The sequence below is a fragment of the Macaca mulatta genome, chromosome 4 (genome assembly GCF_049350105.2).
Source record: "Macaca mulatta isolate MMU2019108-1 chromosome 4, T2T-MMU8v2.0, whole genome shotgun sequence".
Taxonomy (NCBI): Eukaryota; Metazoa; Chordata; class Mammalia; order Primates; family Cercopithecidae; genus Macaca; species Macaca mulatta.
In genome coordinates, this window is record NC_133409.1 from 156,023,608 (window position 1) to 156,045,346 (window position 21,739).

Genomic DNA, 21,739 nt, shown 5'->3' on the forward strand with positions numbered 1-21,739 from the left:
CACGTGTATACCTATGTAACAAACCTGCACATTCTGCATATGTACCCCAGAATTTAAAGTATAATAATTTAAAAAATATACGAGTAGTAGTTGGCCAGGAGCAGTGGCTCACGCCTGTAATCACCACACTTTGGGAGGCTGAGGTGGGCAGATCATCTGGGTCAGGAGTTGGAGACCAGCCTGGCCAACATGGTGAAACCCCATCTCTACTAAAAATACAAAAATTATCCAGGCATGGTGGCACACGCCTGTAATCTCAGCTACTCAGGAGGCTGAGACAGGAGAATCACTTGAACTTGGGAGGTGGAAGTTGCAGTGAGTGGAGACTGTGCCACTGCACTCCAGCCTGGGTGACAGAGTGAGACTTCATCTCAAAAAAAAAAAAAAAGGTATAGTATTCAATTATGTTAGTATATATCATAGTTTAATGAGCAGTTAGTTTAGTTTTCCATCCTGCTATTGCAAACTATGTCTATGAACATACACCATCTCTGATAATCTGCCATGATACCACGCATTCATGTGGAAAAGCTGCATCAAAGAATACGTATATTGGCAATTTTGACGGCCATTGTCCCCCTGTGCTTTAGAGGGTTGATCCCAATATTCTTTTTCCTTGCTTGTTTGTTTTAACTATATTGAGCACAAATAGGACGCTGGGCACATTTCTACCCCTCTTTCTTCCTGAATTACAGTCAGTGAAAATGTAGAGAAATTCATACTGGGGAATGTTTGTTTCTGGAATATCACCTTCTCTCAGTTAGGCAAGACTTTGGGAATGTGACAGAATCAGGTGGGAGAAGGAAGGGGCTGAATGGAGAGCAAGGAGAAGGGCCAGCAGAGGCCTTCCTTTGTGCACCTCAGAGAGAATAACATGGCAAAAACACCTGATGGGAGAGGAGCTAAGACAGTGTCAGTGTGTCTGGTGATTAAGACTGAGTTGCAGAGTGATGTGCAAGCAGTAGGAGATGAGACCTGAGGAGGAGAGAACATGTGCATGCTGCAGGACCCTCTAGTAGATTATTATAAATAAATCAGGATACTTTACTTGATGGTGAAGAGGATGGGGCACTAAAATTAACAGGCGTTAATTGATCTATATTGAGTCTAAACTAAGAACTATGATTACTCTGTATAGGCCAAGTTAAGGATTTTTGAATTGGCCCTACCAACAATGGGAATCCATGGAAGGATTTTAGGCAGAGAAGTCTCATGAACAGATTTGCATTTTGAAAAGATCTTTTTAAGCTCCTGTAACAGACAAGCCCATTGTTACCGGGCCCATGCTTAGCTTCCATCACTGACATTAGGCTATTCAATTCATGTAATCAATCTGCCAGCACTGTAGAGGCTAATTATTAAGGCTAGCTGACAAAAACTGGTAGAATCATTCCAGTTAGTTACTTGTTTAGTTCTGTGGTGGACGCACTCTGGTTAACTTAATTTGTGACACAAATATCTTCACGCTTTGTGTCCACACATCTCCCCACCTAGGTTCCTTTCGAGGACCCCAGTGTATGTACATGTAGGGAAACACCCTAACTTTACCCCATATCCACCTGGAGCGTCCTTAAGTGGAACTTTGCCATGCCCCGGTGGGAGCCAGGTTCCCAGCAGCGAGTGAGCAACCAGAGCCCAGCCTGGACCTGGAGAGGCATGTCCGGCCCAATGTTCCATGCAACGCTATCTTCCAGCAAAAGTGCTACTAGGCATTGATCCCGCAGTGGAAATGCTCCGAGCCAAAAGGCCCTTAAACAAGGCTCCTGCGAACGTAATCCCTGAGGTCTTTGTGGCGATCGGGAGATGGGACCATCAAGGGAAAGGATCGTGGAGAAACAGGCGACGCAGTAGCCTCTGCCCTAATTGAGCTCTCCCTGCAGAATCTTGTCTTATACGTATTCCCTCCCCATTCTCTCTTCTTTTCTTCCCTAAAAGTCATGTGATGTTTGAAAATATTGTCTGACAATAAATGAATTGCTGGAGACTGGTAATGTTCACTCAAGTGGTCAGGGACTCTTGGTCTAGAAGCAGAGACTTTTACTTATGGAAATCCCCAAGAGCCTCTCTTTGAATAAAGCCGGCAGGCAACAGTTCGCATTAGGAAGAGAGCAGAGACCCCTCCACCCCCAATCTCGCCCCCTTTAAAGGCAGGAACCTCCTCCTATTCAGAACACTGCTGACAACATGCAGAGAGAAATACCTAATAGAACAGTATTAAAGCTTTTTGAAAGCTGAGAGTGTTCGAGAGATCGTGCAATGGTGCCTTTGTAAGGACGTCCACTGACAAGGTAAGCTAAGGGAATCTTGAAAAACAGAAACACCCCGAAAAATTACAAGCTGTTTCCGCTCGGTTTCGACCCGAGGACCTTTCGCGTGTAAGGCGAACGTGATAACCACTACACTACGGAAACCGATGTGCACCATTGGCTTCCTTCGTTAAGGGAGAAATAAATTTTTCTCTTTCAACTTTGGTAACGTCGAGTTGATTGGCCTTTCCTTTCAGTAAATTATCAAGTTTACTATGCTTTTCTTTACTACAAAGTCCTTCATTAAAACTTTTTTTTTTTTTTTCAGACGCGACTGGAGAATTTAAGAAAATTTCCCCTGAGATGCGAGGCTCCTTACTGTAGACGTTGATTTTTTTTCTTTTTCTTTTTTTTTTCTTTTCACGGGGCAGAGGCAGGAATTCAGAAGAGTGTGATTTCGTTGTTGTTGATGTTTATGGAAAAAAATATAAGGAGATGTAATGTAGTAAACAAGATTCTACATAGTGTAAAAGGAAGGGTTGTGGTGGCCAGAATATTGCGAACTTAAGTTGAGGCTCAAAGTGAATGTATCTCCTATCTTGATGACCAGATGTCTGCGTTTCCTGTCTGGAGATCTTCATATTGTTCTGCATATATCACGAAGGTAAGCATGTTTACAGAATTTGGTAAGGGCAGAGGACTATCAGGAAAGTGGAAAGGTTCTATTGTCTATCAAATACCTCTCTATACAGCATTCAATTTGTGTAGTTAATTAGTGTCTCACTGGGGTGATTGTGAAAATCCTGTTCAAATACACCAGTCTGCATTTTTCCTTAAAGATGCTGACCATGAAGGCCATTGTTATTATCTGTCTTTTTTAAAGGGAAGAATTCAACTCCTCTTTCCCTACTGATTACACAGTTTCTGCAATTGAGTCCCAAATCTGAGAAAAATAGGAAATTACTCTTTTACTAATTCTGCAATTTGGACAATTAACTATTAACCTCAGTTCCTTGTCTCAAGATTAACGTTACTTTATAGAATGGTATGGGTTCACATATTATTCAAATCGTGTTTATTGTGTGCCCATTGCATATATGGGCATTGCAATGGACAGTAGGGTTTTATTAGTAAACGAAACCAGGCACTGCACCTGTCTTCTTGGAAATTATGTTCTTGTGAGAGACAGACAGTAATCAAGTTGTCATCCAAATTAATGCATCATGTCCAAGAAAAGAGGGACATATAGTGCTCTCATTTAATATATGAAGATTAATTTAGAAAGTTTAGGGGAAGATTTCTCTCAGAAAATAATGATTCTGCTCAAGTTTGAAGGTTGGGGAGATGTTAACTAGGTTTAAAAGAGTGTTAAAGGTAAAAGAAATCATATGTACCCAAACCCATGGTAAATAAGAGGGACTGATTTGCAAGTAGGACAGTGTGGTTGGAGAGAAAGGGGCAGTGGGGTATGAAATAAAGCTGAACACATGAGAGTCAGCCGTGGAGAGAATTTCAGGTCATAATATTAAGGATTACATTATTAAATAGCTATAAAATGTGTGATAATCGGCTCTTTTAAAATGCCAGTTTCTGCCCTTTATCCTTTCGTTCTCTCAAAGTACATAGGATGTGAGACCTAGTGTGACCTAATCTCTAAGTTAAAACCAGCTAAAATTTCCCCCAAATAATTTGGGAATACTCAGAGGAATTCAGATCATATGTATACCCTTAGCCAACTAAGAACAAAGGCGATGGTTTCAGTTGAGAGCCCAGCAAATTTGACTCCCCTGCCTAGAATTCCAGTTCTGTGTTCTCTCCGCCCCAATTCCCCTACCCCATCCGGTGCTGGGCTCTGCAGATGCACTAGGATTTAAGACATTGAAGTGTAGGTGGACTAGGGAGGTAGTAGCACTTATTTTCTAGTCTTGTACTCAATCAAGCAGAAATCCTGCACTCCATAGTTCTCTTTTTTTTAAAACCAAAATCTGTGACTGAAATACACTCCAGTAACTCAATACACCATTAAACCATTTCCTCCTCTCCTTTCTCATTTCAAATTCCCTCAAACATCCTGGCAAATCCAGAGCCCGCTGTGCACAGTTCTGATTCCGGGCGGAGTAGGGCTCCCTCCTTGCAACCAGGACGTCTTCATCCCCACCTTGAGCTGAGCTGGATGTCGAGTCCTTGGCAATATCCTGCACCAGCTGCTGCCAGTCTAGATACCCTGCCTGCGAGGGCCCCAGTGCCGGATTTCATGTCTGTCTGTTCCATAGACCTATTTCTAAATCACACACTCAAGTAAACTCATCCTAAGCCAACCTCAACCCAGGCAGGACTATTCCGTGCCTAAATTAAACTCGCTAGAGCGGTGACTCTAGTGACAGTTAGATAACTGACAACCTCTGGCAGAGTGGCCGCCGAACCCAGGGAAGCCTCTGCCTGGACTCCAGACCCCTGCGCGTCTCCCGGGATTCCTAGAAAGGTGAGGCTCGGAGTTGACCCTGTTGCGGAAACACCTTAGCAGAGAGACGCAGATCAAGTTGGGCTGCTGACCAAGTCCCTGAAGGAATTGCTGGTGGTAAGAGCAGGGTCGCGGCGGCAACCGCGGCGAAGGAAAGCAGAGTGAGGTTAAGTAGTCATCTCTATCCAAAGAGATCTGCCGCAGTTCCAAACAGGAAACTTTTCTTAGTAATCTTCTCTATCCCCTACTACTTTCCACCCCATCCCCTCCACGCACAAATCTCCTGCGGAAGGTTTCTGAAAATAATTCTGTAAAGGAAAAAACAACAATAAATGTTTGCCAGAGATGGATGACACCTGGTAGCGTCGTCTCTCATTTTTCGTTTGTTTACTTGTTTAGACCCTCTTCTCTCTCTCTCTCTCTTTTTTTTTTTTTTGACTAATTGCAAATTGTTCAGTAGCCATTTGGCTGTCTTTGTGAAGCTCGTGTTCAAATTGTTTAACCATACACCTTAAAGTGCAAATGAAAACAAAGCCTATTAAAGAAAATTTAGAAAAATCCTTTTTGCCTTTGTGATAGTCAAATGTTTTGTAGATTTGACAAAACAAGTAAGCATTTTTAAAAAGATTGAAACTATGGACTTCATCCAAACTAAACGTTATTTTCATTAAAAGGCTATTGAGAGAGAAAACGCCAGCCTCAGACTGGAAGAAGGTATTCGTGAGACAAATTTTTTGGAAAAGCTGTTGTTTCCACTGGATTTAAAAACCAGAATCCTTTCACAGGCTAGGCGGACATGCTAATTATTACATTACAGAAATTCCCTGCTACAATCAGGCCTTTCACAGCAGAATGAGATGGTGATTCTTTGGATATACTGAAACCTAATAACTTTTAATGTTTCTCTTTTTTCTTTTTCTTACTTTCTTTCTTTCTTTTTTTTTTTTTTTTTTTTTTTTTTTTGAGACGGAGTTTCGCTCTTGTTGCCCAGGCTGAAGTGCAGTGCTGCGGCGATCTCAGCTCACTGCAACCTCTCTCTCCTGATTCAAGCAAGTCTCCTGCCTCAGTCTCCCGCCTCAGTCTCCCAAGTAGCTGGGATTACAGGCAGATGCTGACACGCCTGGTTAATTTTGTATTTTTAGTAGAAACAGGGTTTCACCATGTTGGTAAGGCTGGTCTCGAATACCTGACCTCAGATGATCCACCCGTCTTGGCCTCACAAAGTGTTGGGATTACAGGCATGAGCCACTGTGCCCAGCCACGTTTTTTCTTTATATTTTTACCCACGTGTGTTTCTTTCCTTCATGCTTTTTTTTTTTTCTTTTTCTTCCCCCCACCCCCCGAGATGGGGTCTCACTCTCTCCCTGGCTGTAATGCAGTGGCACGATCTCAGCTCACTGCAACATCCACCTCCCAGGTTCAAGCAATTCTCATGCCTCAGCCTCCTGAGTACTGGGATTACAGGCGTGCGCCACCATGCCTGGCTAATTTTTGTATTTTTAGTAGAGACAAGGTTTCGCCATGTTGGCCAGGCTAGTCTCAAACTCCTGACCTCGTGATCCGCTGGCCTCGGCCTCCCAAAGTGCTAGGATTACGGGCGTGAGCTGCCGCACCTGGCCCTTTCCTTCATACTTTCTATTTGTTAAAATTAATGCTATAGAAACTCCATGATTCATAACCAAATACAGCTCATACCTGGAGTCTAAATTTCTCCCCCAAAGCTAGGCAGAATAAACACAGGGATTTGATTTCAAGGAACTCTTCAATGTTTTCCTATGGCTTTGATTTCCAACTCTCTTCTTGACCTTGAGGAGCCAGGAGGATCCAACACACTAAGATCTGGAGACCACTCAAGCTTCTGCAAAGTCAATGCTTGTCTGGAGGACACTGCTGAGCAGGGGATGTGATGGGGGAGGGGTGGGCTGTGCCCAGTTGACTGTCAGAAGGTGATGAAAAAAGAGGTGGTATCTGCGAATTCATGTGACTGGGAGTTCATGTGTGGTGAGTGTGTCTAGGAGTCATCAGTCATTCTATTGTTTGTGTCACTCATACTGCTCTGGAAAGCATATGCTCAGTGATTACGTCAATCTGTTTAATGGACAGGTGATGTACAACATTCGTCTATTCTTTATTTCTTTTCCTATTTCAACTGACATTTGTCACTGTCTTTTTTCCTTTTCCAGCATTTCCCGGGTATCTGGAAGATGCTCAACAGTGAGATGGTGCTCTTCCTCCAAATCTGTTGACATGACAGGACAGTGCCACTTATGAATCTCTGACAAATAGCAAAGTGGAAAACTCCTGCTCTTGGCAGCTAAAACTTGGATTGATCACAATGTTTCAGGAAACAGAGAAGAAAGACAGTATTTCCCAGTTAGCAAGATCTGGAGTCTTATGATTTTTTTCTGACATTAAATCTGAAGTATAAATGGCATGAGTTTATTATTTTCAACAATTTGATTAGACATTTATTTCAAAGAAATTAATGAGTAGCCTACAATATGCCCCATCCTGAGCTAGGCTCTAGAGGTAACAGATAACCTGAAAAAAATGGACGTGCCCGAGGTAACAAAGGGCTCAAGCCCTGATTTTCATTATAAAATTACCCAAAACAGGGTGGTTATATTTTAAATTGACAAATGAAACCTCGGAGATAAATACTCATGCACTATCACAGAAACATAGAGAAGGGGAAACTCTGTCACTCCAAATAATGAGGAAAAGCTTTCAGAAGAAGTGATAACTGATCCAAGACTTAATAGATGAAAAGTAAGAAATTGGCTGATGAGAGATGGAGGGGTTAGGGGAATCTGTCATTAGAGGCAGCATGGAGAAATAAGTCAGTGTTTGCGGAGACTCCAAGGAATTCTAAATTTGAGGCAGGGAGTAGGAGCAAATAAGACAAAATGAGAAAATAAGGGTTAGAGCAGGAAGAAAGAGGAGTATCTTTCACTTAACACTTTAGTGTGATGTGCTGTGGAGAGTTAGGAAAGTTTGAAGAAGAAAAGTTATATTTTCCTTTCAAGCTAAAGTCTCAATGGCTGCTATGCAAATGAGAAATTTAGGGGACCAAATATGGAGACAAAGGAGCAAGGAAAGCTTTTCTGCATACCTTAAGGTAAGGCCTCAGAAAATTTATACTTTAATTGGATTACCTGAAAGAAAGAAAAGAGTCAATAGAGTAGATGTAATCATTGAAACGATTATCCAAGGAAATTTCTATAAATAGAAGCCTAGTATCAGACTTCTGAACAGTAATATAAAAAATTAGATCAGCATTAAAAAATAGAAATAAAGTGTGAACCAAGAATTATATAACAAGCTAAGCTAATCTTCAAGAATCAAGATTATGGAAAATAAATCGGGAGGCTGAGTCTGGAGAATCGCTTGAACTCAGGAGGTGGAAGTTGCCGTGAGCCGAGTTGTGCTATTGCACTCCAGCCTGGACAGTGAGAGAGACTCTGTCTCAAAAACAAACAAACAAACTATATATATATATATATATGTATATATATGACGACAACTAAACGATATCGTTTCTTCAAATTAAGGTATTAAGTGTTACTTAATACCCCCTCTGGCAGGTGAAATTATCTTGATGACTGTGCTTGGATTCAGCAGTGACAATCTATAGTTTGTATTCAGACATATTGGTTGCGTTCACAGCGTTCATAGATGATCGATATAAATGATGAAAAGCTAACACCCACTGTGGCCCGTTCGGGGATCCAGCCCGCAACCTTGGCATTATTAGCACAACGGTCGAACCAATTAAGTTAACCGGTCGTGACGCGAAGTTCACTTCCCTCTTAACAAGATACATATATGTTTAAAAAAAAAAAAAAAAAAAAAAGGCCGGGCGCAGTGGCTCACGCCTGTAATCCCAGCACTTTGGGAGGCCGAGGCGGGAGGATCACGAGGTCAGAATATCGAGACCACCCTGGCTAACACGGTGAAACCCCGTCTCTACTAAAAATACAAAAAATTAGCCGGGTGTGCTGGCGGGCGCCAGTAGTCCCAGCTACTCGGGAGGCTGTGGCAGGAGAATGGCGTGAACCCAGGAGGCGGAGCTTGCAGTGAGCCGAGATTGCGCCTCTGCACTCCAGTCTGGGTGACAGAGCGAGACTCCGTCCCCCCTCCCCCCCCCAAAAAAAAACCAAAAACAAAACAAACAAAACAAAAAACTATTTTTTTCTCTCTTCACCTTTTTTTTTTTTTTTTGAGACGGAATGTCGCTCTTGTTGCCCAGGCTAGAGTGCAATGACGCGATCTCGGCTCACCGCAACCTCCGCCTCCCGTGTTCAAGCTATTCTCCTGCCTCAGCCTCCCGAGAAACTGAGATTACAGGCATGCACCACCACGCCCGGCTAATTTTGTATTTTCAGTAGAGACGGAGTTTCTTCTTGTTGGTCAGGCCAGTCTAGGAACTCCCAACCTCGGGTGATCCGCTCGCCTCGGCCTCCCAAATTGCTGGGATTATAGGCGTGAGCCACCGCGCCCGGCCTCAAGCAATTTTCTTATTCGAGTTCAAAATGGGTCGTAAAGCAGCGGAGACAATTCGCAATATCAACAACGCATTTGGCCCAGGAACTGCTAATGAACGTACAATGCAGTGGTAGTTGAAGAAGTTTTGCGAAGGTGAGGAGAGCCTTGAAGATGAAGAGTGTAGTGGCAAGACAATTGAGAGCAATCAGCGAAGTTGATCCTCTTACAACTACCAGAGAAGTTGCCAAACGACTCAGCGTCGACCATTTTACCATGCGGCATTTGAAGCAAATTGGAAAGGTGAAAAAGCTTGGTAAATGGGTGGCTCATGAGCTGAGCAAAAATTTTTTTTAAAAAATCGCCGTTCTGAAGTGTCATCTTCCTTTATTCCACGCAACAACGAACCATTTCTCCATCGGATTGTGACGTGCGATGAAAAGTGGATTTTATACGACAACCGGCGACGATTAGTTCAGGGATTGGACCGAGAAGAAGCTCCAAAGCACTTCCCAGAGCCAAACTTGTACCAAAAAAGGTCATATTCGCTTTTTGGTGATCTGCTGCTTGTCTGATTTACTATAGCTTTCTGAACACTCGTGAAACCATTACATCTGAGAAGTATGCTCAAATCAATGAGATACACCGAAAACTGCAACGCCTGCAGTCAGCATTGGTTAACAGGAAGGGCCCAATTATTCACGACAACACTCGACTGCAAGTCGCACAAGTAACGCTTCTAAAGTTGAGCGAATTAGGCTACGAAGATTTTCCTAATCCATCATATTCATCTGACCTCTCACCAACCGACTACCACTTCTTCAAACATCTCCACAACTTTTTGCAGGTAAAACGCTTCCACAACCAGCGGGATGCAAGCATTTTCTAACTGTCCAATCCCGTAGCACAGGTTTTTACCCTCCAGGGATAAACAAACTTATTTCTTGTTGGCAAAAATGTGTTGATTTTAATGGTTCCTATTTTGACTAAAAAAGATGTGTTTGAGCCTAGTCATAATGATTTAAAAATTCACTGTCCGAAACTGCAATTACTTTTGCACCAACCTAAATATTAATTTTAACGAATTGAAAGTATGAAGGGGCTGGGCGCGGTGGCTCAAGCCTGTAATCCCAGCACTTTGGGAGGCCGAGACGGGCGGATCACGAGGTCAGGAGATCGAGACCATCCTGGCGAGCACGGTGAAACCCCGTCTCTACTAAAAATACAAAAAACTAGCTGGGCGAGGTGGCGGGCGCCTGTAGTCCCACCTACTCGGGAGGCTGAGGCAGGAGAATGGCGTAAACCCGGGAGGCGGAGCTTGCAGTGAGCTAAGATCTGGCCACTGCACTCCAGCCTGGGTGACAGAGCAAGACTCCGTCTCAAAAAAAAAAAAAAAAAAAAAAAAAGACAGTATGAAGGAAGAAACACCCTGTGGATAAAAATATGCTAAAAAGGAAAACATATTAAAAGTTACTAGGTTTGCGTATATCCAAAGAATCCTCCTTTCATTCTGCTATGGATTGCTGCACAGAAGAGAAAGTTTTTTGGGGTGTACTGGTTAGCACATCTGCCTACAAGAAAGGGGTCTCAGATTTGAAACTGATGAAAACAATAGCTTTTCCAAAAAGATTTCTCACTTTATCGAGAAATACAAATAATCACATTCCCTAAATGCCAAAGTCTTCCCGTTCTCTCTGTTGTTCCAAACTTAAATATGAAAGGTTTTCCCAGTTCTTCTAGAAAAAGGACTCTGCCAGATTTGGTCTAGGCCATTTAGTCATTTAGGCAAAAAGGTGCTGTTAAGTCTACATATTACCATTATACACACACACACACACACACACACACACACACACACACTCTCTCTCTCTCTCTCTCTGATTCTTCTCTTAAAACACTTTTATGTTTTGAGGTGTTAATTTTGCCCACTTTGAAAACTAAAATAGGTAAACAATTTGTCAAAAGATAACATGTCTGTTTTAAATTTATGAGGTTAATAAATCAGTTCCTACATTCCAACATTTAATGTCAATTATGATTTATGGAGTAACTTTATTAAATTTGTGCCGCCTTTCATCTTTACTGTTTGTTTTTGCACACTTTTAACTGTTGCATGATTTATCACACATTTTGGCCAAGATTCTTCCCCTTAGTGAGTTATGTCTTTATTCATAGTAGGAGGAAATCATGTGATTATACAGAAAAATGTATTTTCATGTATTTTATGACATTTAATTAAAAATAATAGAGTACTCATTACTAATCCATGCACACATCGTCAGTACACAATATAAATATATAAGAAAATACAACAAAACTGAAACTATGGTAGATTAACAGACTGCAAAAATTAGTTATGAGCCAACAATAAAAAATAAAATTTACTGTGTGTACACCAATAAAAATGTACACACAGATGATAAATTGGAAATTATACTTCCAAGGCACAGGGAGGCTAAATGCATTTCTTTATCCATTCATCCAATGGTGAACACAAGAATTCCATATATTGGCTGGGTGCGGTTGTTCACGCCTGTAATCCCAGCACTTTGGGAGGCCGAGGCGAGCTCAGGAGTTCAAGACCAGCCTGGGCAACATGGTGAAAAACCGTCGCTACTAAAAATACAAAAAAAAAAAAAAAAAAGAAAGAAAGAAATCTGCGGGGTATACTGACGTAGGCTTGTAATCCCAGCTACTCGGGAGGCTGAGGCACAAGAATCGTTTGAACCCGGGAGGCAGAGGTTTCAGTGAGTCAAAATCACACCGCTGCACTACAGCCTGGGCGACAGAGGGAGACTCTGTGCCACCAAAAAAAAAAAAAAAAAAAAATTTCCATATCTTGGTAGTATGCAGATAATCTCTTGGACATACTGATTTCACTTCCTTTAGCTATATACCCACTAGAGGGTTTGCTGGATCATATGGTATCCCTATTTTTAATTTTTTGAGGAACCACCATACTGTTTTCCATAATAAATGGTATTAGTTCTTTAAATAGTTGATAGAATTCACCAGAGAAGCTACAGGTCCTGGGCTTTTCTTTGACGGGAGACGTTTTTATTACTGATTCAATTTCCTTATCTACTATTGGTCTGTTCAGATTTTCTATGTCTTCATGATTCAGGCTTGGTAGGTTGTGTATGTCTAGGAATTTTTTTTCATTTTTCCCAGTCCTTATCCTGCCTGGCAGACAACTGGACACACTCGACTCCTGGGCCCTCAATTTCTTCCCTTGGAGCACTGCCCAACACAAAGAGTGGGCCGTTTCCAGGGTTCAATCCACTGGCTCCTGGTAATTTTCTTGGGGTAATTTTCTGCCTCCCAAGAGATGGAGATCACAGAGCCTTCTATTGTTGGAGAAGGCCTAACAGAGGGAGCACTTAAACAGAAAAAAATGTACTCTACTGGGGGGCTAAGTAAAATTTCTGTGCTGTGTTTGAAAAGAAAATTTTTCACAAGTTGTAGTATTTTCTTTGTGTGACTCCTGAACTCCAATATTACTGATTTTAATAAATAGAAAAGCTTATCAACCTTGATAATTTCCTGAAAGAAAAGATCAATTCGATGTTACCAAATCTGGGATACCCAGAAAAATTTTCTTCTCCCCCTGGGAGAAAAATTGTCAAACATGAGGGTTTCTGTAGTGCAGTGGTTATCACGTTCACCTCACACACGAAAGGTCCCCAGTCCGAAACCGGGTAGAAACAACTTGCGTTTTTGAGGAATCCTTAGCTGAATTTCTCAGTGCACGTTTTTAGAATTGCACCCCCGCACCATCTTTAGCCGTTTAGGAGAGAAGGTTGTCCTTGTCACCTGTGGTGTGAATATAAACCAAAGTACCCCTGCCGCCTTTCTCCCACCAGAGCCCCTACCGTTTTCGACACGGAAAAAGTCCTCTTCAAAGCCAAGAGTCCATGTCTTCTCAGGTGGACACGAACAGTCCCAAGCAATTTTTTGCCGAGCAAAGTATTATTATTATAATTGATGCTCTCATCGCCTGGTCCCCAAAAGACCTCAGGGACTCGGTTCGCAGGCAACTTGAACGATCTTTCATTTCAGGAACATTTTTCCTGCAGAGTCAATGCGAGGCCGAGATTTTGCTGAAAGCCACAGTTTCCGGGAGCACTGGGCCAGACTTGCCTCTCCAGGTGCAGGCTGGGCTCCAGTCGCTCACTCGCTGCTCCTAAGTTTCGCTCCATGGGATCATCACAAGGTTCCACTTAGACTCAGGACGCTCCAGGAAGATTAGGAGTGGGATTAGGGTGTTTTCCTATATGTACATGTACTGAGGTCCTCGAAAGGAACCTGGGCTGGCAGATGTTCTCGCTGAGTTTCCCTCCCCATCCAGACTCAAGAGTCCAGCTCGGAGATTACTGCACTCAGGCCAAGGCCAGCCCCTGTGGGTAAATGAAGCCTACTGGCTCTGGATATATGGACCCGTTTGTGGATTTCTTTTTTTTTTTTTAGGTATAGAAGGAGCCAAACAGCCACTCGCCTCTTTTCAGATTTATTCACGAAGAGATCAACTGGAATCCTAGAAAAGTTATTCCCAGGTGGGATGAATTCATTAATGAAGGAAGCGGCTCTGAGTAGGGCAAGTGGTAGACTGTAATGGATATGATGGTGTTCTACCTAGAACCCAGTGGTTTTCTACATTGCCCAATGTTTTGTGGGGCAAGGTACGCAGACATCCAACATCCTGGTGTGCTGTTTGCTGCTAACTCAAAGCTGAGCTCTTCCCAGGAATTGTTCTAAGCTAAAGAAAGCTACCCTGTTTAAGGTTATACCTTTTCTCTGGGATCAGCCTACATCTAAAGCCACGTCTATGAGTGGATACAATGACCCAGCTCCTTTTCCCCAATTCGGGACAATTCTAAAGGATCATTATAGCTCCAGAGCTCCCCATGGGAATGGTTGAGTCCTCTTTTGTATATCATTCTTGGATACACAATAGACTTCCTTCGTGAAAACTATATCCTGGAGCCTGTTTCTCATGGAATACAAAAACCTAATGCACTCTGTTTTTTTTGGTTGAGACGGAGTCTAGCTCTGTCGCTCAGGCTGGAGTGCAATGGAGAGATCTCGGCTCACTGCAAGCTCCGCCTCCCGGGTTCAGGCCATTCTCCTGCCTCAGCCTCCCCAGTAGCTGGGACTACAGGCGCCCACCACCACGCCCGGCTAATTTTTTGTATTTTTAGTAGTGATGGGGTTTCACCATGTTAGCCAGGATGGTCTCAACTCCTGACCTCGTGATCCGCCCGCCTCAGCATCCCAAAGTGCTGGGAGTACAGGCGTGAGCCACCGCACCTGGCTAATGCAATCTTAATATAAAACCGAATACAATCTCCTAGAGTCTGTTTACAAAAGACCTACTAAAAACAGCATTTTAAAGCATATATCAGATTTGTCTCTCCTAAAATCAGAATTATACAATAGCTTCCCATTTTACTTGAACTAAAGCCAAAGTCCTAAGACCTCCTACAAGATCCTACATACTCCGATCCTCTATCTCTCTCTGATCTCATCTCTATGACTCTCTTCCTCCCTTGTGCTCTGGCCACTGAACCCTTTTACTGTTCCTCAAACATTCCATGCGAGTATCCACCTTTAGACTTTTATAGTGGTTGTGCTCTGCTTCTAACACCTCGCATGTCAGATGGCTTGATTGCTCATTTTCTTCCAGTCACAATCTTACTAAGGCTGCACTAACAGCTCTGTTTAGCATTCCAACCTATTCCCATCACTCCAATTCCTCCTACCTGCCTCTATTTACCAATCACATTTAACACCTTCTTACATATTTTATAATTTATATTTTTGTTATGTTTGTTATTTATCTCTGTTTCCATCCTCTATGAGGGCAGATATTTCATTGGCACAGTACTACTGATGCGTTGCTATAGTTCCCTGATGCCTGTCAAGTGTCTAGAACTGGACCTGTGTAGTTGTTACACAAAGTTAAAGAGATCTTTTTAAAACGTGAATCTGGCTGGGCACAGTGGCTCACACCTGTAATCCCAGCACTTTGGGAGGCCGAGGCGGGTGGATCATTTGAAGTCAGGAGTTCCAGACCAGTCTGGCCAACATGGCGAAACTCCGTCTCTACTAAAAATACAAAAAAAAAAAAAAAAAAAAATTAGCTGGGTGTGGTGGCACATGCCTGTAATCCCAGCTACTGGGTACCGTACTAGGGAGCCTGAGGCAGGAGACTCGCTTGAATCTGGGAGGTGGAACTTGCAGTGAGACAAAATTGTGCCACTGTACTCCAGCCTGGGGGATAGAGCCAGACTCCGTCTCAAAAATAAATAATAAACTAAATTTTAAAATGTGACTCTGTCCATGTGACTTTTCTGCCTAAAATCCTTGCATAGATTCCCATTGTTGTTAGGACCAATTCAAAAATCCTTAACTTGGCCTATAGTGATCATAGTTCTTAGTTTAGACTTAATGTAGGTCAATTAACACCTGATAATTTATTTTTATTTTTATTTATTTATTTATTTTAGACGGAGTCTTGCTCTGTTGCCCAGGCTGGAGTGCAGTGGTGCTATCTTGGCTCACTACAAGCTCCACCTCCCAGGTTCACGCCATTCTCCTGCCTCAGCCTCCTGAGTAGCTGGGACTACAGGCCTCTGCCACCACGCCTGGCTAATTTTTGCATTTTCAGTAGAGATGGCGTTTCACCGTGTTAGCCAGGCTGGTCTCAAACTCCTGACCTCAGGTGATCCGCCCACCTCAGTCTCCCAAAGTTCTGGGATTACAGGCGTGAGCCACTGCACCCTGCCAATTTATTTTTAGTGCCACATCCACTTTACCATCAAGTATTCTGATTAATTTATAGTAATCTACTAGAGGGTTTTGCATCATATATTAATACATGTTCTCTCCTCCTCAGACTTCATCTCCTACTAGTCGCCCTGTACCACTCTGCAGCTCAGTCTTAATCTCCAGACAGACTGAGGTGTCTTAGTTTCTCTCCCTCAGGTGTTTCTGCCCGTGTTGTTCTCTCTGAGGTTCACAAAATAAGGCCACTGTTGTCTCCTTCTCCCTGCTCTCCACTCAGCCCCTTCCTTCTCCCACCTGATTCTATCACAGTCCCTTTACATCATTACTTGTAACCCCAAAACAATATTCCAGAATATAATATGCCCCAACTAGACAGTCTACACACTGATTGCCTAGTTTCACTTCGAATTTGTAGCAGGGAATTCAGGAAGAAGGTGTAGAAATGTGTCCAGGATCCTATTTGTGCTCAGCATAGTTAAAACAAACAAGCAAGCAAAAAGAGTGTTGGGATCAACCCTCTAAAGCACAGGGGGACAATGGCCATCAAAATTACCAATGTAAATTTTCTTTGATGCAGCCTTTCCACATGTGCAAAGTATCATGGCATACATCAGATACAGTGTATGCTCATAGATACGGACAATTTGCAATAGGAGGATGGAAGTCTAAGCTATGCCCGTTGAACTATGGTATAAACACATATAACTGAATCCTATGAATATTTAAAAGAGAATGAAGAACATTTTTCTGTTCTGATATGAAAGAATTGCAAAAATATATTCTGAGTTAAAAAAAAAGCAAAGGGTTTAAAAGTGGATTATCGGAGAAAACCCCCACCCCCAATATTCAACGTGGGTTCTTTTCTATTCCCTAAGCGTTGGCTGGTCTGAGAAATAAAGGGAAAGAGTACAAAAGAGAGAAATTTTAAAGCTGGGTGTCCAGGGAAGATGTCACATGTTGGCAGGTTCCATGATGCTCCCTGAGCGGTAAAACCAGCAAGTTGTTATTAGCGATTTTCAAAAGGGGAGGGAGTATACGAATAGGGCGTGGGTCACAGAGATCACATGCTTTAAGGGCGACAAAAGATCACAAGGCAGGATGTCAGGGCGAGATCACAAAGTCAGGGTGAAACTAGAATCATTAATGAACTTCCATGTCCACTTGTGCATGCATTGTCATTGATAAACAAGGTTCAAGAGCAGAGAACCGGTCTTACTATAATTTGCCAGGCTGGAATTTCCTAATCCTAGCAAGCCTGGGGGCGCTGCAGGGCGTGTTTCATTCCTATCTACTTCTGCATAAAGGCAGACACTCCCAGGGCGGCCATTTTAGAGGCCCCGCCCTGGGAATGCATTCTTTTCCCAGGGCTGTTAATTATTAATATTCCTTACTGGGGAAACAAGTCAGTGATATTTATCTCACCTGTTTTCAGTAATAAGAGAAATATGACTCTGTTCTGCCTGGCCCAGACAGTCAGACTTTAAAGTTATCTCCTTTGTTCCCTGAAAATCGCTGTTATCCTGTTCTTAAGGTGCCCAGATTTCATATTGTTTGAATACACATGCTCTACAAACAATTTGTGCAGTTAATGCAATCATCGCAGGGTCCTAAGAAGAGATTAAAGTAAAGACAGGCATAGGAAATCACAAGAGTACTGATTGGGGAAGTGATAAATGTCCATGAAATCTTCACAATTTATATTCTTCTGCCGCAGCTTCAGCCAGTCCCTCCATTCAGGGTCCCTGACTTCCCACAACAGTGGATAAAATGCCACTATTTGTGAAGAGAAAAAAGAAAACATTTGTTTAACTTTGTCTATGTGTTCAAAATCTCTGAAACAATAAAGAAGATACAAAAAACAATGATAATATTTTTGGGAGACAATGGCTGGGTAGAAAGATCGGTTTAACTGTCCCTGAGTGGTGTAGAGCCACATTTCTAGAATTCTCCAATACCAAGGTCTTCAAAGTGGGCTTTGATTTGAGATCACTCTGGAAGTCTGAGGCAACAGGTAGGGAAACTTCCAAATGGAGGCTCCGGGCATAAGAAACCTAGGACGATCTCGACGGTGGGACCATCGAAAACAGACTCGTCGGGAATGTCCTTCAGATGCCAATTTCTAGGTTGTGTTAGTGAACGGCCCTTAAAAAACAAGGACTCACTAATATTTCACGGAGTCTGATTCACTGTCTGCACGTACTGATTACCAGACATTTAGAAAGCAACAAATGTTTCCATGGATTCCTGGACTATTCGCAGCAGTTTGGAATTTTTAAGCGTCCTTTTTCAACTCTAGGAACATGGCTTAAAAAATAAAATAATAAAAATAAATAAATGAAAAATGTTCTTTCCTTGTTTTGCTTTTGTTTTAAGAGAAAGCTTCTCATTTTTTTAAATTAAGAGTGTAAAGCAAGTAAGAAATTGTCTCTTCTTGTTAGACAAACGGGAATTATATTGCTAAATTTAATGCTTTCCCAAAAAAGGGATGAAGGTCGAGATTAAATGCAAGACAAAGAGACCGGTATTACCGAGGGCCGGTTAGCTCAGTTGGTTAGAGCGTGGTGCTAATAACGCCAAGGTCGCGGGTTCGATCCCCGTACAGGCCAGATGTTTTCCTCAGCAGTTTTTCAGGGAGCAGTTCTAGAGAAACTCGTCGGTTTTCAGCCAGCTGAGGGCTACAGATAACTAACAAAGCAATGCGTTGGTTTTCAGCTAGCGAAGAACTGAGGATAATAAACAACTGCTCTCAGACGGTCCAAATTCGCCGCAGGCATTTCTTAATCCATCTGAAACCTAACTCCATTCCCGAATCCCCAAAATTTCTACATCTTCTCAGGTAAAGTTCTTATTGTTTTCCACTAGGTGTAAGGGCTGGGGACAGAAAGCTGTTCACGGCAGACGACCCAAGACTGGGAGCACTGCCTAAGAAAGAAAAAAAATTAGAAGATTACTGGCTTTTAAAAAGTTATTTAAATGAAGCTCACTTGATCTCAAATTGTCCTTCCAAATTACTCCTGAAACCAACCTTCTTCCTCAAATTGTCAAAAGATACAAGATAAAGGGAAGACATTCTTAGGAGATTGTTATTATATGTCTCTGAAGACTCTTTCAGATTTAACTGACAGAAAAGATTGCCCTGAGAGGAAGCTATCGCTTTGAACATGGAGCACAGACTTGGTTTGGTTTATTTTGGTTTGGTTTCTTGTTTTGTTTTTAGGAAAGGATGAACTAGACAGGAGTCGAAGCTGGCCTCTTGTGATTAATAAACATGCATATTGCATACTGCTTCCAACTTGAAAGGGCAATTCAATATTTCTTCTCTGTTATCTCGTATCTCTTGTAAATTTGAGAAACAAGGTTGGTTTCAGTAGTAATTTGGAAGGACAGTTTGAAATCAACTAAGGTTTATTTAAATAATTTTTAAAAAGCCGGTAAAATTCTAATTTTTAATTTTTTTTCCCTTCGGCAGGACTCCCGATTTTGGGCCCTTTGCCCTGAACAGCTTTCTGTCCCCAGCCCTTACACCTGGAGGAAAAGAATAAGAACTTTACCTGAGGAGATGTAGACATTTGGGGGATTCGGGAACGGAGTTAGGTTTCAGAGAGATTAAGAAATGATGGCAGGGAATTTGGACCGTCTGAGAGCACTGTTAATTACTCTCAGCTCTTCGCTGGCTAAAAACCGACGAGTTGCATTGTTAATTACCCTTAGCTCTTCGGTGGCTGAAAACCGACGAGTTTCTCTAGAATTACCCAGAAGTACTGAGGAAAACATGTGGCCCATACGGGGATAGAACCCGCGAGCTTTGTGTTATTAGCCCCACGCTCTAACCAGCTAAGCTAACCGGCCAACAGCCAAAGTTTTGGGTCTCTTCCTCCCCCTCCCACCCCATTCATCTAGACCCTTATCTTTTTTTGGTGAAAGCATTAAATTCAGCAATATAATTCCTGTTTGTCTCACAAGGAGAAACAATTTCTTAGTTACTTTAGACAATTCAATATCATATTACCTCTGATGATTCTGGGTAGTCTTTTCTGTCCTGTATAGTTTCCATACCTGCACATACTCATGAGTATTAAGCTGAACACTGCAGAAGTTTTTTCTGGAGTTATCTCTTATTACAGCTCTCTTCTTTCTGGTATGCTGTCATATTAACTGTAGCTGCCCTAGTCTCCCAGTCTATCAACTCCTCATCAACTCTGGGAGTCCACCGGCTCTGCTTGGGTTCTGTCTTCCTGCATTGGGGCCTGGAAACTCAAGGCCATAGTTAGGGGCTAATCCTGGTGTTCACCTCCCCCTCTCTCCAATCATTCATTTTTTCCCCTGTGATTCCGGGGTTATTATTCTTCCTTACCAAATATTGTACGTCTTGAAAAGTGTCATTTCATCTTTTTTGTTAGGTTTTGGTTCTTTACAGCAGGAATGTAAATCTGATCCCTGTTATTCCAACTTGACTAGAATCATCTCCCAGTTATTTGGAGGATGAGGAGCTATCTGGAGGAGCTATTTTCTGCTAAGCGTTGCAGGCTTTTGGTACCAGAGAGGACCCTGTTATTATGTAAGTGCAGCGGCCTGTCTCCCAGGGCTGTCCGGAGATCTTGCAGCCTCAGGATTCTTGGGGCAGGCAGATACTGAGCTGCGTCTCCAGGCTCTGACTGGGACAACATGTCTGAAGAGTTCAGGCTACAGGCCCCAGGGGGGCTAAATTGCCTGCTCTTCTTTTGGGTTTGCCCCGAAATGCTCTGTTTGACTGATTGGAGTGGGCACAGAGGTAGAGAGAGAGCTTGGGGGAGGGCAGGTTCTGGGACCAGGGGTCCGGAGGGTCAAATATAACTAAAATAGGCATTCGGATCTCTGCTGGACATCAACTGGTAGGTGGGATCCACACACTTTTTCTTTATTTGTGCCCTGTAGCCACCAGTAGATATCCTTCACCTGAGGAAATTGGAACACCTTCGCCTCTGCACTCTATGGGCGTCTTCTGGTAAGGGAATCTGGGCGGTCCTCCCAGCGTCTGTACCTAGGAGGCCCCAAGGGTGGTTGCCATCTGGCACAGCCTAGGGGATTGTGAGTGGATGAATGCCACCCGCCCAGAACCTGAGTTCCCCACAGCGAGTCCGCTCAGTCCCTGTCCTTCCCCACAACAGAGGGTACGGAGACCAGAGATCTGTGTGAACTCGCTTGTGGACTAGATGATTTTTGGTAAGTTGTTAGCTGACGACCTTTAAATTACCTTTCTTGCAAAAGTTACATTTTACATCTATCGGTGGTGGTGTTAGAAAGAGTTGCTTCTGTACATCTTTAAAAGCTGCTTTCTTTGAAATTCTCAGGAGATTGAGTATCCTAGCTGCTTTTATTATGGCATAAATATTTAGCCACTAATTCAATTAGATCTTATGGTATTTATACTAAAATTATAAAATCCTAGTGACCCTACAATTGTATCAAGATAAGTAGGCTTTTTTCGCCTTTTCAAATAGTTAACGTTCTAACTTTAAAGTGTATTTGGAGAAATAGAAGTTAGCATTTTTATTATATGCCCTGAGAACTACTTTAGTTTCATTGAGAATCATTTCATGTATCTGATTTTGTAAATCAGTTACCCTTTAAAAATAATAATAATTTTTCACTGTTTTTGTCTTTTCCGTTTTCTCTATGAAGTAGCTAATATATCTTATTTATTGGAACTAATATAAAAGTTTCTTTTAGATACAAATCCATATTCCAAGCACACCTGCATTTTTTTCAGTGATCATTTTAAAAA

General features: G+C 42.4%; 2 non-coding genes and 1 pseudogene across 2 annotated transcripts; 2 read left to right on the plus strand and 1 right to left on the minus strand.

Annotated features, from left to right (window-relative positions):
• The first annotated feature begins 814 nt into the window (after positions 1–814).
• Positions 815–10,179, plus strand: LOC144340626 (histone-lysine N-methyltransferase SETMAR-like; annotated as a pseudogene).
• TRNAV-UAC (transfer RNA valine (anticodon UAC)) lies at positions 2,339–2,411 on the minus strand. Its single transcript has one exon. It is a non-coding gene; the product is annotated as a tRNA-Val (tRNA).
• An 8,328-nt stretch (positions 10,180–18,507) lies between the features above and the next one.
• On the plus strand, positions 18,508–18,581 carry TRNAI-AAU (transfer RNA isoleucine (anticodon AAU)). The gene has a single exon. It is a non-coding gene; the product is annotated as a tRNA-Ile (tRNA).
• The last annotated feature ends 3,158 nt before the right edge of the window (positions 18,582–21,739 follow it).